We start from the raw sequence: 13248 nt of genomic DNA, 5'->3' as shown, positions 1-13248 counted from the left end.
CTTTATTTGTGTGAAGTGGATTGTAATTGTGTTCTTATAATCGCTGGGTTTGTTTTGCCAGGCAGATTCCCCAAAATTTCATATTGTCTGTCATTATTTTAAATAGAGTTTTTCTTTCTTTCTCTTCCTGCTGGGTTTTTTTGGTAATATGTAGAAATGCTGATAATTTATATGGGTTTATTTCCTATCCTGCAACTTTGCAGACATTGTTAATTGTTCCTACTAGTTTTTTATTTGATTCTCTATAGTTCTCTAAGTATGCCATCATATCATCTGCAAAGAGTGATAGTTGTTTTCCCATCACTGCTAATTTTTATTCTTTTAATTTCTTTTTCTTGTCATTACTATAGTTAGCATTTTTAGTACAATATTGAATAGTTGTGAGAGAATTGTGGGGATTATGTGAACCACACTGACTCCATCTTCTAAAACTGACTCCTCTTTGAGACCTAAGTTTCATTTTTCCTGTAACTTTCACCTGTTTGCTAATTGTGGGAATTGAGTCATATCCTGTTTCACATACAGAAAAATTCACCTATTTACACTCCCCCCTCCCAACTCTTGAAACTCATTCATCTTCCTCTCAACTAAGAAAGTCCTTAATCTTTCCCCCAACTAGAAATTAGATTACCTAATCTTGTATCCTGGTTTTTGTCTCATTCTTTTCTTTTGATGCATAAAAACCTATCTCTTCCTGGTGGGACAGTGGAAGAGATTCGTATTTGGTGGGTTCAGTGCCAAGCTGATGAAGCCTGGTCCTGCTTTGGTAAACAATCAGCATGAATTGCTTAATAAATTGATATGCTCAGAAGCTTGAACTTTTGTTTCCTCAGTTACTTCAGATTTTATTTGTCACAGTTGTGATAATGGACATCTTGCATTAATCCTGATCTTATTGTGAAGGCTTCATGTTTATCCCAGCTACAGATAATGCTTACTGTTGGTTTTAAAAATATACTACTTCAGATTTTAAGAAAGACTCTATTGATTCCTATGCTTTCTAATTTTTTAAAAAAGGAATGGGTGCTGTATTTTGTCAAAAGATTTTTCTGCATCTATTGATATAATCATATGATTTAATTATTTATGCTCATAGTTTTCCTAATATTTAACTAGTCCTGTATTCTTGGTATAAATCCAACCTGGTTATAGTGTATGATCTTTGTGATATATTGCTGTAATCTCTTTGCTAGTATTTTACTTAAAAATTTTGCATCAATATTCATTAGGGAAATTGGTCTATAGTTTTTTTCCTCTGTTTTTTTTTGTTTGGGTCTCAGAACCATATTTGTATCATAAAAGGGATTGGGTAGGACTTCTTTTTTTACCTATTTTTACAAATAGTTGATGTAGTATTATTGGGATTAATTTTCCCTTAAAAGTTTGGTAGAATTCACTTGTAAATCCATCTGGTCCTGGGTATTTTTTCATAGGGAGCTCATTAATGGCCCATTTAATTTCTTTGTCTAAGATAAAGTTATTTAAGTATTCTATTTTCTCTTCTATTAATGTGAGAAGTTTATATTTTTGTAAATATTCATCAATTTCATCTGGTTTGTCAATTTTACTCACATATAATTGGGTAAAATATTTTTTTATCTGTTCTTTGAGGCCTTCAGGAATTTTTTAGCTCTTTGGTATCTCAAGTCCTTTTAGTAATCTTTTCTTTTATGTTGTTTTAGCTCTGTATGTTTCTTGCTTAACTCTACTTATTTTTTTTACAGTTTGTTATTTTAAGACTCTGGCCTGGATTCTTCACAGTTGTTTATGTAAAGATATTAACCCTTTATTACCAGAGGCTATGTGAAATGAGGCAAAACTTAATAGATGTAATTTTCTCAGCACATTGAGTAAAGGTCATTGAATCAGCCACTGGCTGTTAGCAACAAAGAACCTCCAGAAATAATTTTCTCTCAGTAGAAATATTTACCAATATCCTATAACTTTTTTTTTATCCCGGTGTTTATGGTTGGTCATAACGTACCACTGTTTCTACAATCACACTAAAATAAGAATTTAGAAAGTAAGTCTATAAATGAACTAATTTTGATGATTCAGGATAAAAGTGATCAGGATGATGTTACTAAGGTATGCTTTTATTCATATTTTCAACTGTCATTCTTGAGAAATATTCTTTGAACCATAGAATTTTAGAGCTAGAAAACAACTCTGACATCATACAGTCAGGTCCCTCATTTTGTAGATGATGTAATTGAGACCTGGGGAGGTTTAATGATTTCTGCAAGGTTATACAACTAGTGAGCTGCAGATACAGAGCTTTCAGCTTTCCTAACTTTTAGGCCAGTGCTCTTTCCACTACCTTATTATATTCCAAAGCCTTGATGTGGTAATTAGCCCCATTCCCCCTCAGAAAACAGAAATAACACTGGAAAGCAAGGATCATGTCATTCAACTGCTAGCTGATTTGAAAAAAAGACTGCAAAACTTTAACACAAATAAATACATTGCTGGAAATTAGATCTGAATTAATTCACTATGATTATAATAATTAATAATAATAATAATAACAATAAAAGAAGAAGCTAACATTTATATAGAGCTTTCTATGGGCCAGACACTTTGCTAAGTGCTTTACAATGATTATCTCCTTTGATCCTCACAACAACCTCGGGAGGTAGGTGCTATTATTATCCCCTTCTTACAGATGAGGAAACTGAGTCTAACAGAGGTTAAGTGACTTGCCCAGGGTCACACAGCTAATAAGTGTTTGTTATAATTTTTTTTGCCTTTTTTTTTTAGGCAGGGCAATTGGGGTTAAGTGACTTGCCCAAGGTCACACAGCTAGTACATATGTCAAGTGTCTGACACTGGATTTGAACTCAGGTCCTCCTGACTCCAGGGCTGGTGCTCTACTCACTGCGCCACCTAGCTGCCCCGGTGTCTGTTATAATTGACACCACTTTTCTCATGCTTTTGTAGACAGAATGGACTTTGTTTTCTTTGAATGACTCAGCTTGCCTCGTTGAGCTTCCCTGGACGCTGGGGCTTGCTCTTCCGGGGCAGGACCAGAGCTTCCTGTGTGATGAGTCGTGGCGCTGGCTGAGGGGAGGTGTGTTAACGTGGTCTACGCTGGGAGAGGGGCCAAGTCAAGAACCAATCGGCCCTGGTCGTTCAGGCGGCGCTTGATGATGTCAAAAACTCTATAAGAGGGGAGAGGACAGCTTGAAGATTCTCCTTTCCTTTTCCAGTTGGAGCCAGAGACGCCTACAGCTGAAGCTGAGCTGCTGGTAGCAGAGCTGACTGGAGGCTAGTGGGTAATCTTCTTACCGTAGAGGGGAAGCATGTATACGATTTTGCCTTATACCATCTCGCTTCTCTGTGGCCTCCTAGTTACTCTTGTGAGGCGGACTTATTGGGCCTGGAAGCTTTTGATGAAAATATCAAAATGGGGATGCTGGTTTGTGGGATTGTTACTGTGGAGTGTAAATACATGCTTTAGTTCTCCTGCCTTCTGCCTAGAGAATTCCTTATATCCTGCGGTTCTGGACCTTTTAGGCACATATGAGATTCTCTTTGAAATCATAAATTCTGCCTTCCTAATAAAGCTTTGCATTTCAATCAAACAAGACTTTCCTTTTGCACCCCCAGCCCTTGCCGTCCTCTGTGCTATTATGTTCCAGTTATCTTTATTTCCAAAATGACCTTCCCAAACAAGGAAAGCACAATTTGTGAGGATGTCAGGTGTAGACAACATTTTCAAACAATTTGATATTGAAATAGAGAAGAAAAATAGGATGGTAACTTGATAGGGGTAGAACTTTTTGAGGATGGAGAAACCCAAGTGTCTTGTTAGATTATTAGGAACCAAGAGAAAATGAGAGATTGATCATGTACAAAAGAGAAAGGATGGTTGATAGAATGAGATCTTGGAGGAAAAGAGAGAAGTTGGAGGATTTAGTCTTATCAAAGCTTAGGACCACTTCTTCCTCAGAGTCAGGAGGAAAAGAGGAACAAATGGTTGAAAATTGATATAGCAGAGAAAAAAAATTAAAATGGAAATATTAACAACAATAAAAAAGCCCTGCCTGCCTTTCAGTGGAGTAACGATCAATGTCAAGAGAAGTGGAAAGAAGCCAAAGCTACCAAGAAAACTCACACCATCAATCCATGACACTGAAGGAGAAGGCAAAACTATGTTGCTTTCACTTTAAATATAGAAAGAAGCAAACTCCTGGGACATCTCTTAATAATTTAAATTGTGAAAATGGAGATTCTGTTTGCCGAAGATGAGAAAATAGACATGTTTGATATATAGTGCAATAAATAATTACAGACAAATGAATTAGGCATCCTGGTGAGGATTCATTTAAATCTGTTTCCTATTTATCCTATTAAGCTAAGCATGCTTATATGTTTTTTTTCTGGGAATATTATTTTCTTCTAAGGTATTAAGAAGATCATCTAAATGCAGTTATAATGGTTATGTACACTGGAAAGAGCAGAAAACATTAGAGGGAAAAGTGAAATGGGATTGGCAAACATGGAAGAGGTTGAGCAAGTATCAGAAATTCCCCACAGAACATACGTATTCACAAACCATGCTGGCCTTGTAGTCAAAACAACTGTGTTTGAATCCTGCACAAGTTCATAATTAAACTCTATCACTATTTGTAATTGTGTGACTTGAGTCAATTTCCCTTACTTCTCTGAGGTTCAGTTTCCTCATCTATAAAGTGAAGGGATTGTACTCGATGGCCTTAAAGGTCCTTCCAGCCTATGAACCTATGGAGCATTAAATTTTAAGCATCAGGTAGGCAGTGTGAACCAAGGCATATTTACATTTTTTTGCTTGTTTCAGCTGGAGTTAAGATTTAGAAAACCCAAATAAGCATCTTAATGAGCCCAAGTCTGATAAAGATAGTGAAAATTAGCTTCAGAAAAACCAGAAACTTGGAGCAGTCAGATGGCACAGCGAGTAGAGCACTGGCCCTGGAGTTAAGAGGACCTGAGATCAAATCTGGCCTCAGAAACTCAACACTTACTAGCTGTGTGACTCTGGGCAAGTCACTTAGCCCTAATTGCCTCAAAAAAAAAAAAGAAAAGAAAAGCAAGGAACTGAAGTGAAATACGAAGCAGTATTTTGAGTATAGTAGCAGCAGACATAATTCCTCCTAACTTTTTGGTAACACTGAGAATCCTCACTAACTCCTACTTGAAATTGTCTGTTCCTTAAGTGTCTGTGGCTCCCCAAGTTCTCCTCGTGTTCCTTTAGTGGTTCCTTCTTTGCTTCTTAAACCATGTTTTCTCATTCTCCATAATTCAGGTCATTGCCTATGAACCTCTGCTCTTCTTTTATTATATTTTCTTCCTTATAGAGCTGCCTAATCTTTTGGTCGCAATTATTACCTGATGGGGAGAAAGTTACTGTATTTCCCCATGTATAAGACGTACCTTAATTTTGGGGCCCAAATTTGAAAAAAAAATGTATTACATATTGAACTCAAGTTTTATTCATCTGCTCATAGCTTTGAGGCATATTTTGGGCAAGTCTGGTGCATGTACACATGCTTAGCCCATTCCATTTCATGACCTGAAGCACCAATTGTGCCCTCCTTTGAAATCAGTAACTTCTCTTTCATCAACAATTCTTGCCTCATGCTGAACCATCTTTGTGGACACAGGAATTCCAATTGCCCTTTGTTCTTCAATCCATATCTTCAATTTCCTCTCTAAGTCAGGCCATTTTGCTGACTTGACTCTCATGGCCTTCTTCTGCTGTGCTATTTTCAGTAGGGTTTCTTTCTCCCATAGCCAGTCTCAGATTGTTTTCTTATTTGGAGGAGGACCACATTTATGTTCAGCAGCACGATTTCCATTCACTTTTGCAAACTGGATCACTTTTAACTTAAATTCAGCACTGTATGAAAATCTTTTCTGAGCCATTTCTGGGCAGAGCGTGGCAAAACATAACCTTATATACCAGTAACAAATGCAAAACAATGAGCACAATGACAACAAACACGAAAAAGCGGGAAATGAAAATGAAACAATCTACAACAAGGAGCGTAAAAATAAGCACGTAAAAGCAGGAAATGTAAGTAAAAAAATCTACGACCCATTGCACCCAGTTTTTAGATCCCAAACTTTTCGGGAAAGGGGTGAGTCTTACATATGGGAAAATATGGTATTCACTTAGAGTAAGGTAATGCCCATTCAGTGAATAGGACTCTTTAAGAAGTGGGTGAAGGGATGGTCCCTTTAATTAGAAAAAAAAGTAAAAAAAATCAAGCTGGGAGGGGAAGACACTCAGGGTTGCTGTTTCAAAGAGAAAGTTACCATTGACATTCACTCTAAACCAGGAGGGCCCAAAATACTACCATTAAGCAGAGCATGGGCAGGGGTCTATTCATGAGCTTCAGAGTGACCCAGGTTTAAGGTTTTGTGGAAGGAAGGAAGGAAGGAAGGAAGGAAGGAAGGAAGGAAGGAAGGAAGGAAGGGTATAGGAATAACACTTGTGGGAGATTAGATGGGAATAAAATTTGTGAAGTTCCTCAGTGGCCTTGGGAAAATGGGCCCTGGGCTTGTTGGCATGTACTCCCTTACGAAGCAGCACCCGCAGCTAGCTGACCTGGGGAAAACATGCTTGGTAGCAGCACAAGACCCTGTTTTTGGACACATGGCAGAAAACCTTCTTTGTTTTTTGGCTCTGGGCAAGACCCTGTAATTTTTCACTGCCTTTTTTTTTAGAAGATTCCCACGAACACGCTGTGAGCTCCAGGCTCAGCCAATGGGATGAGGAGGCAGGGGCTTAGGGAGGGGAAATGTTGCATTAGGGAAGTAAGGCAGGGCCACGGCTCCCCAAAATCGTACTCCCTGGCGCTACCCTGAGTGATGAGGGGCTGTACCCTTTCTCGAGAAAAAGTAATAAACTACTTTCTGCTTTCAAGGTATCCAAGTCTTTGTCTTGGTTAACTGAGTCTTTTGTCCCACACAGAAGGAAGGAAGGAAAGAAATAAACCCCAAGTTAAGTGGGCAGCTTCTGGTCATCAAAATTTACCTTCCTTTGGAGAGGAGAGGAGAAAGAGGCAGAGGGAAAGGAGAGAAGGAGAGGAGGAGCTGAGTTACCCAACTAGCTGGGTCTCCTTTCGGGCAGCTTGGTCTGTTCACAGGTTGTCTTTGTCCTTCATTTTTGAAGAGCACCACGACATGAGGGAAGTGATGATATGACTTGTAGTTGACTTTAATTTGAGTGAGGGAGGGCTGTGTAAGGTTACCAGCCTCACTTTCTCCTCTAGAGCCATATGCTCAAAAGGAGTTAGATAGGAGTGTAATCAAGATGAGTGGTATTGATTAGAGAATTCACCATAGAAATCTATCTTAACAGTGTCTGTGTCAAGTTGTAATTGTGTGTGTGTGTGTGTTGTGTGTGTGTGTATGTATATAAGCATATACATATACATACATTATATATATGGTTAATTTTTAATTATACATAAATATGTAATTTTATATAATGGTTATAATTTTGCTAGTTGGAAAGGACCGTTGATGGCATTCTAGACATGAATAAATTGGGATAAATGAGAATAAATAAACATGTTTATGGTGGTGAGAAGATTCAATACTGGCCAGATCAGAGGGTTTTCAGTGTAGTTTGAGATAAATTTAGAAAAGTAGGTCAGGAGATAAAATGTGGAGTATATTAAGTGCCAACTTCTCCCCTGAGCCCTATTCTTTTCCGATTCTAAACTGTCTTTTACTTTCTGATGATGGGCTAGTGAAAAAATATAGGCAATTCAGAGAAGAAAACTTTGCTCAGCTGAATCAACTTTAATGTGTCCTTAGTGTTCATTCTTGTTGCATATCCTTCTCCTGCCATGGCTATGTTTCATTTGTTAACTGAATCAACAACTAGAATTTACAATGATCCATTTGTGGATTTAAGGAAGACACCTACAACTCACAGTCATGGTGAACTTACTTGTTTCTAATTAACTTTTTAAAAATAAAAATAAAAAAAAGTATATCTGCCTTCATGTGCCACAGTCACCCTGATTGCTTTTGTCCTGATTTAGGACATGCCACAGCATATGAAAGGCAGGAGGAGGAAGTAGTCAGCTCTCTCAGTTCTGAAGACTGATTTGAGTGACTCTTGAACAATTGGGATTACATTGTTCATTCAGGAGTGAACAAAGGGAATTGCTACTATACAAATAAGAAAAAAGCTAACCCTGAATAAGCTAGATAAGGATGTGCACAAAGGTGGCTGTCACCTATAGATTCCTCAATTACTCTGTCTGTAAAGGAACTTGGTTCAGAAGATAGAGCACTGGACTTAGAGTCAGAAAAGACCTGAATTTCAATCCTGCCTCTGACTCTTACTAGCTTCATGAGCCTGGAAAAGCCACAATTCATCTCAGTTTCAGTATTCTTACCTGTAAAATGGGAATTATACCTACCTCTACAGGCTATTATGGGGATCAAATGAGATGACATCTGTAAACTATAATTGCAAGCCCTAAAGCACTATATACATGATAGCTTGTGTTCCATATTTCTTTCTCTGGCAAAGGAACATAACATTACTAGACTCTAACAGAGATATATGAATGAAGCTATGGCTTGCATGATGAAGATGTCAGTGATGATGATGGATGATGATAATTGACTCTAGTACATTTATGCTGGTGATATTTGCAAAGTGTTTTATACACCTTGTCTGATTTGAAAATCTGAGAAGTGTTGGCTCATTCAAGACCCCTGAGGACTGGTGTAGAGCTTGGCAGCTTTACACTGTGAGTCAAACAAATCCCTTTTTGGGTGCCTAAGACTTATAATCCAACCCTCTTCTTAGGTAATCGTAACAGATTCTCAGGATTTGGTTTTCTAGCTGAAGTAATGTCTGTATTTGAAATATCAGCATTAATGCTGATAAATGGATCCTCTATACGAAAGCTATAAGACATGAGATACCACTTGAAAAATTATTTGCAAAACACTATGGAAGATTATAAGTAGTAACATCTTATTTTTTAAAAATGACAAGCTGTTGAAGATAACAGAAGCTTCCTGAGAAGTTGGCAGGAGATCTAACAAAGCCAAATAATCCTGAGAGCATTAGTAACTGAAACTGGATGGAGGACAGTAAACAGACACAGAATGGAACAGATGTGCTGGTGCATTTTATAGCAATCTATTCTCATTGAGAAACCAAATGTGGAACCACCACATTTGGATATAGTTGCCTATATGTACCCAGTATACACTGTGAGAAAGTAAAAAGAACTTCTAAGAAAAAGAAACTGGGAAAAGTGGCTGGACCTGACTGAATATTTACAGATGAAATCTATGCTGAAAATGTCATAGTATCTCAAACAGGGATCTCAAAGAGGTCTTTTCTAATTCACCCAGTTATTAGAGTTCCCCAACTATCAAAAGAGCTTTGCATTTATTTTGGATATATTTTCTATTTACTTATCTACACACATGGTGTTCTACCCAGTAGAATGCTAACAAGTTAAGGGAAGGGCTTGATTTTGTTATTGTATTGTTTTGTTAGATTTTATTTTTGTCTTTGTATCCCGGACTTTTAGTACAATGCCTGATATGTAGTGAGAGCTAAAAAATAGAAACAAAAAAACTTTTTGAATTGGAATAAATGAAAGATTCCAAAACAATGGAATAGATCATGATTTAAAGCAAGAATGAAAGAAAAAAATTAATGACACCTCTAATTGTCATCAATGTAATGGATTGTGATGTAGTGGAAAAGAGTAATTAGTCTGAAGAGGCCAGTATTTGCACTATGATTCGATTTGCATGACCCTGGTCAAATCGTTTGATCTTTCTGGTTTTCCATTTTTTCATCTTTAGAATAAGGATAATAATATACACACATCCTTGCAGAGCTGATGGGAGAAAACTGATTATAAATCCTACACTGCTTTATGAATGGGATCTTCTGTTCTCTAAAGATTGTGGTCTTAAAGTAGTATGGTTAGTCAGCACTAACCTCTCTTTAAGAACTTGAGCTCCAGAAGTCATTCCTGTGGTTTGAGGTTCAACTTCTCTTCTAGTTTTTTTGAAGTATGAGAGGAAAGTGTATTTATTTGAGTCAGATCTTATCCATTAAGTTAACCACTTAAACATCCATCATCTAACCTGTGAAGATTACTAGAATGTAGAATATCCCTGCCTACCAGGAATGGGGTAGGAATGCACCCTCGAGGCCACATATGCCCTTCCAGATCCTTGGGTGCAGCTTTTTGACTGCGTCCAGGTTTTACAGAACAAGTCTTTTTATTAAGGGGATTTGTTCTGTGAAGTTTGGATTCAGTCAAATGGCTATTCTCGAGGACCTAGAGGGTCACATGAGGCCTTGAGGCCACAGGTTTGCCATCCCTGGCATTCATTCATTTTAAAAAATATTTTAATTTTTCCCAATTACATGTAAAAATCAGTTAACATTCATTTTTAAAAAATTTTGAATTCCAAATTCTTTCCTTCCTTTCCTCCTCTGACCACTCATTAAGAAGGCAAACATTTTAATATAAGTTGTACATGCATAATCATGCAAAACACATTTCTATTTTAGTAATGTTGTAAAAGAAAATACAGACCAAAGGAAAAAAATCAAAAAAATTAAAAAGTATGCTTTGATCTACATTCACACTCCCTTCATCATGGGTCTTTTATATTTGTCTTGGATCATCGTATTGCTGAGAATAGCTAAGTATTCACAGTTCGATCATCATACAATATTCCTGTTACCTGAGTATAATGGTTCTGTTCACCTCACTTTGCATTTTCATGTAGTTCTTGATATGTTTTTCTGAGACTACCCCATTCCTCATTTCCCAGAGCAGACTGAGTATATGAAAAAAAATGTGGGTCCACCTGCCTTCCCATTCCTAATGTGCTTAATTTCAGTGTCCTTAGAGCTCAAAAACTGATTTACTGGAGAGAAGAGTTAGATATTCTGACTTTCACCCTTACCCTGCTACCTGTCAGTAATTCTGCTTTCTAAATCCAACTGTTCCTAAAATAATTTCTATAAAATAGGTATATTTTCTTGGAAACATAGATTTTTACATAACAAAACAAAACAAGATAACAGGATCTAGATGGTCTCCACACTTTTTAAAAACAGTGAATGGAAATCATGCTGCTGAACATAAGTGTGGTCCTTCTCCAACTGAGAACACAATCCGAGACTGGCTACAGGAAGAAGAAACCCTGCTGAAAACAGCACAGCAGAAGAAGGCCATGAGCGGCAAGTCAGCAAAATGGCCTGACTTTGAGAGGGAATTGAAGATATGGATTGAAGAGCAAAGGGCAATTGGAGTTCTTGTGTCCACAAAGATGGTTCAGCATGAGGCAAGAAGAATTGCCGATGAAAAAGAAGTTACTGATTTCAAAGGAGGACACAACTGGTGCTTCAGGTTCATGAAATGAAATGGACTAAGCATGTGTACACACACCAGACTTGCCCAAAAGATGCCTGAAAGCTTTGAGCAGATGAATAAAACTTGGGTTCAATAACTTTATGTAATACATTTTTTTCAAATTTTGAGCCCCAAAATTAAGGTATATCTTATACATGGGGTAATACAGTGCATGATAAGTCATTAACATAAAAGGGTCAGGGTCTCCCATTGCATCTTGGGTTATCTCCAATCATTCTGATGAATATCAGGTCACTGGATCCAGATAGCTCTGGAGGAGAAAGTGAGGCTGGTGACTTTACACAGTCCTCCCTTACTCAAATCAAAGTCAACTGCAAGTCATGTCATCATTTCCCTAATGTCATGGTCCTCTTCAAAAATGAAGGACAAACTCAACAACTGTATCATTATGTGTTCCTCAAATTTATTTAAGTGTATGTACTTAAATCAACCAAACAATCATCAAGCATTTAAATACCTAATATGTGCCATCTACTAACGATAGGCAATGAGGATATAGGGAAAAAGTGAATCAGTCCCTGTCCTTAAGCTTGCATTCTTTTTTCAGTGGACATAATGTAAACACATATGCATCTGTGTGAATATATGTACATATATGTGCATATATGTGTATATATACATATATATGTATATATGATTGTAGCTATATATAAAAGACATGCATAAAATTAAGGCAAGGTAAGATTATCTTCAATAAATATGAAAGCAGACATATCTAGCAACCATGACAGATAGAATATGGTACAGGATGGAATCACAAAGGGTTGGATGTGATTGAACAGTAACAACATGATGATATACTAAATATGAGAGATTAGGAAAAGGAAGGAGCCAAAGACAGTTCTAAGATCTCAAGTGTAGAGAATAGTGGTGTCAGAATCAAAATTGGGAAGTTGAAAAAGGAGAGTAATAAAGTGTTAAGTATACTGAGTTTGAGGTGACAATGGAAAACCTAAATGGAAATTTTCTGTAGTAGGCACATAGAATACTTGTATTTTTTTTTCAAATTCCTTATTTTATTTAATATTTTTTAGTTTTCAGCACTGATTTCCACAAGATTTTGAGTTATAAATTTTCTCCCCATTTCTACCCCTCCCCCACTCCAAGATGGCATATATTCTGGTTGCCCCATTCCCCAGTCAGCCTTCCCTTCTATCACCCCATCCCCTTTCCCCTTACTTTCTTCTAGTGCAAGATAGATTTTTATGCCTCATTGCCTGTATATCTTATTTCCCAGTTACATGCAAAAACAACTTTTTTTTGAGCATCTGCTCAAAATTGAGTTCCAAATTCTCTCCCTTCTTCCTTTCTCACCCACCCTCCCTAAGAAGGCAAGCAGGTCAACATAGTACATATATGTATCATCATTCAAAACACTTCCATAACAGTTATGTTGTAAAAGACTAATTATATTTCCCTCCATCCTATTGACCCTGTCGCTTTTCAAAGGTGTTTGCTTTTGATTACCTCCTCCCTGATCTGCCCTCCCTTCTATCATCCCAGCTTTTTTATCCACTTCCTTCTACTTTTCTGTGGGATAAGATACCCAATTGAGTGTGTATGTTATTCCATCCTCAAGTTGAATCTGATGAGGGCAAGATTCACTCATTCCCCCTCACCTGCCCCCTCTTTCATTCCAACAGATCCGCTTTTTCTTGCCACTTTTATGTGATATAACTTACCCCATTCTATCTCTCCCTTTCTCCTTCTCTCAATATATTCCTCTCCCACCCCTTAATTTTATTTATTTTTTAGATATCATCCCTTCATTTTGAACTCACCCTATGTCCCCTCTCTCTCTCTCTCTCTCTCTCTCTCTCCT

This window comes from Trichosurus vulpecula, chromosome 2, assembly GCF_011100635.1.
Source record: "Trichosurus vulpecula isolate mTriVul1 chromosome 2, mTriVul1.pri, whole genome shotgun sequence".
NCBI lineage: Eukaryota > Metazoa > Chordata > Mammalia > Diprotodontia > Phalangeridae > Trichosurus > Trichosurus vulpecula.
Note: the sequence above shows the minus strand (reverse complement) of the source record.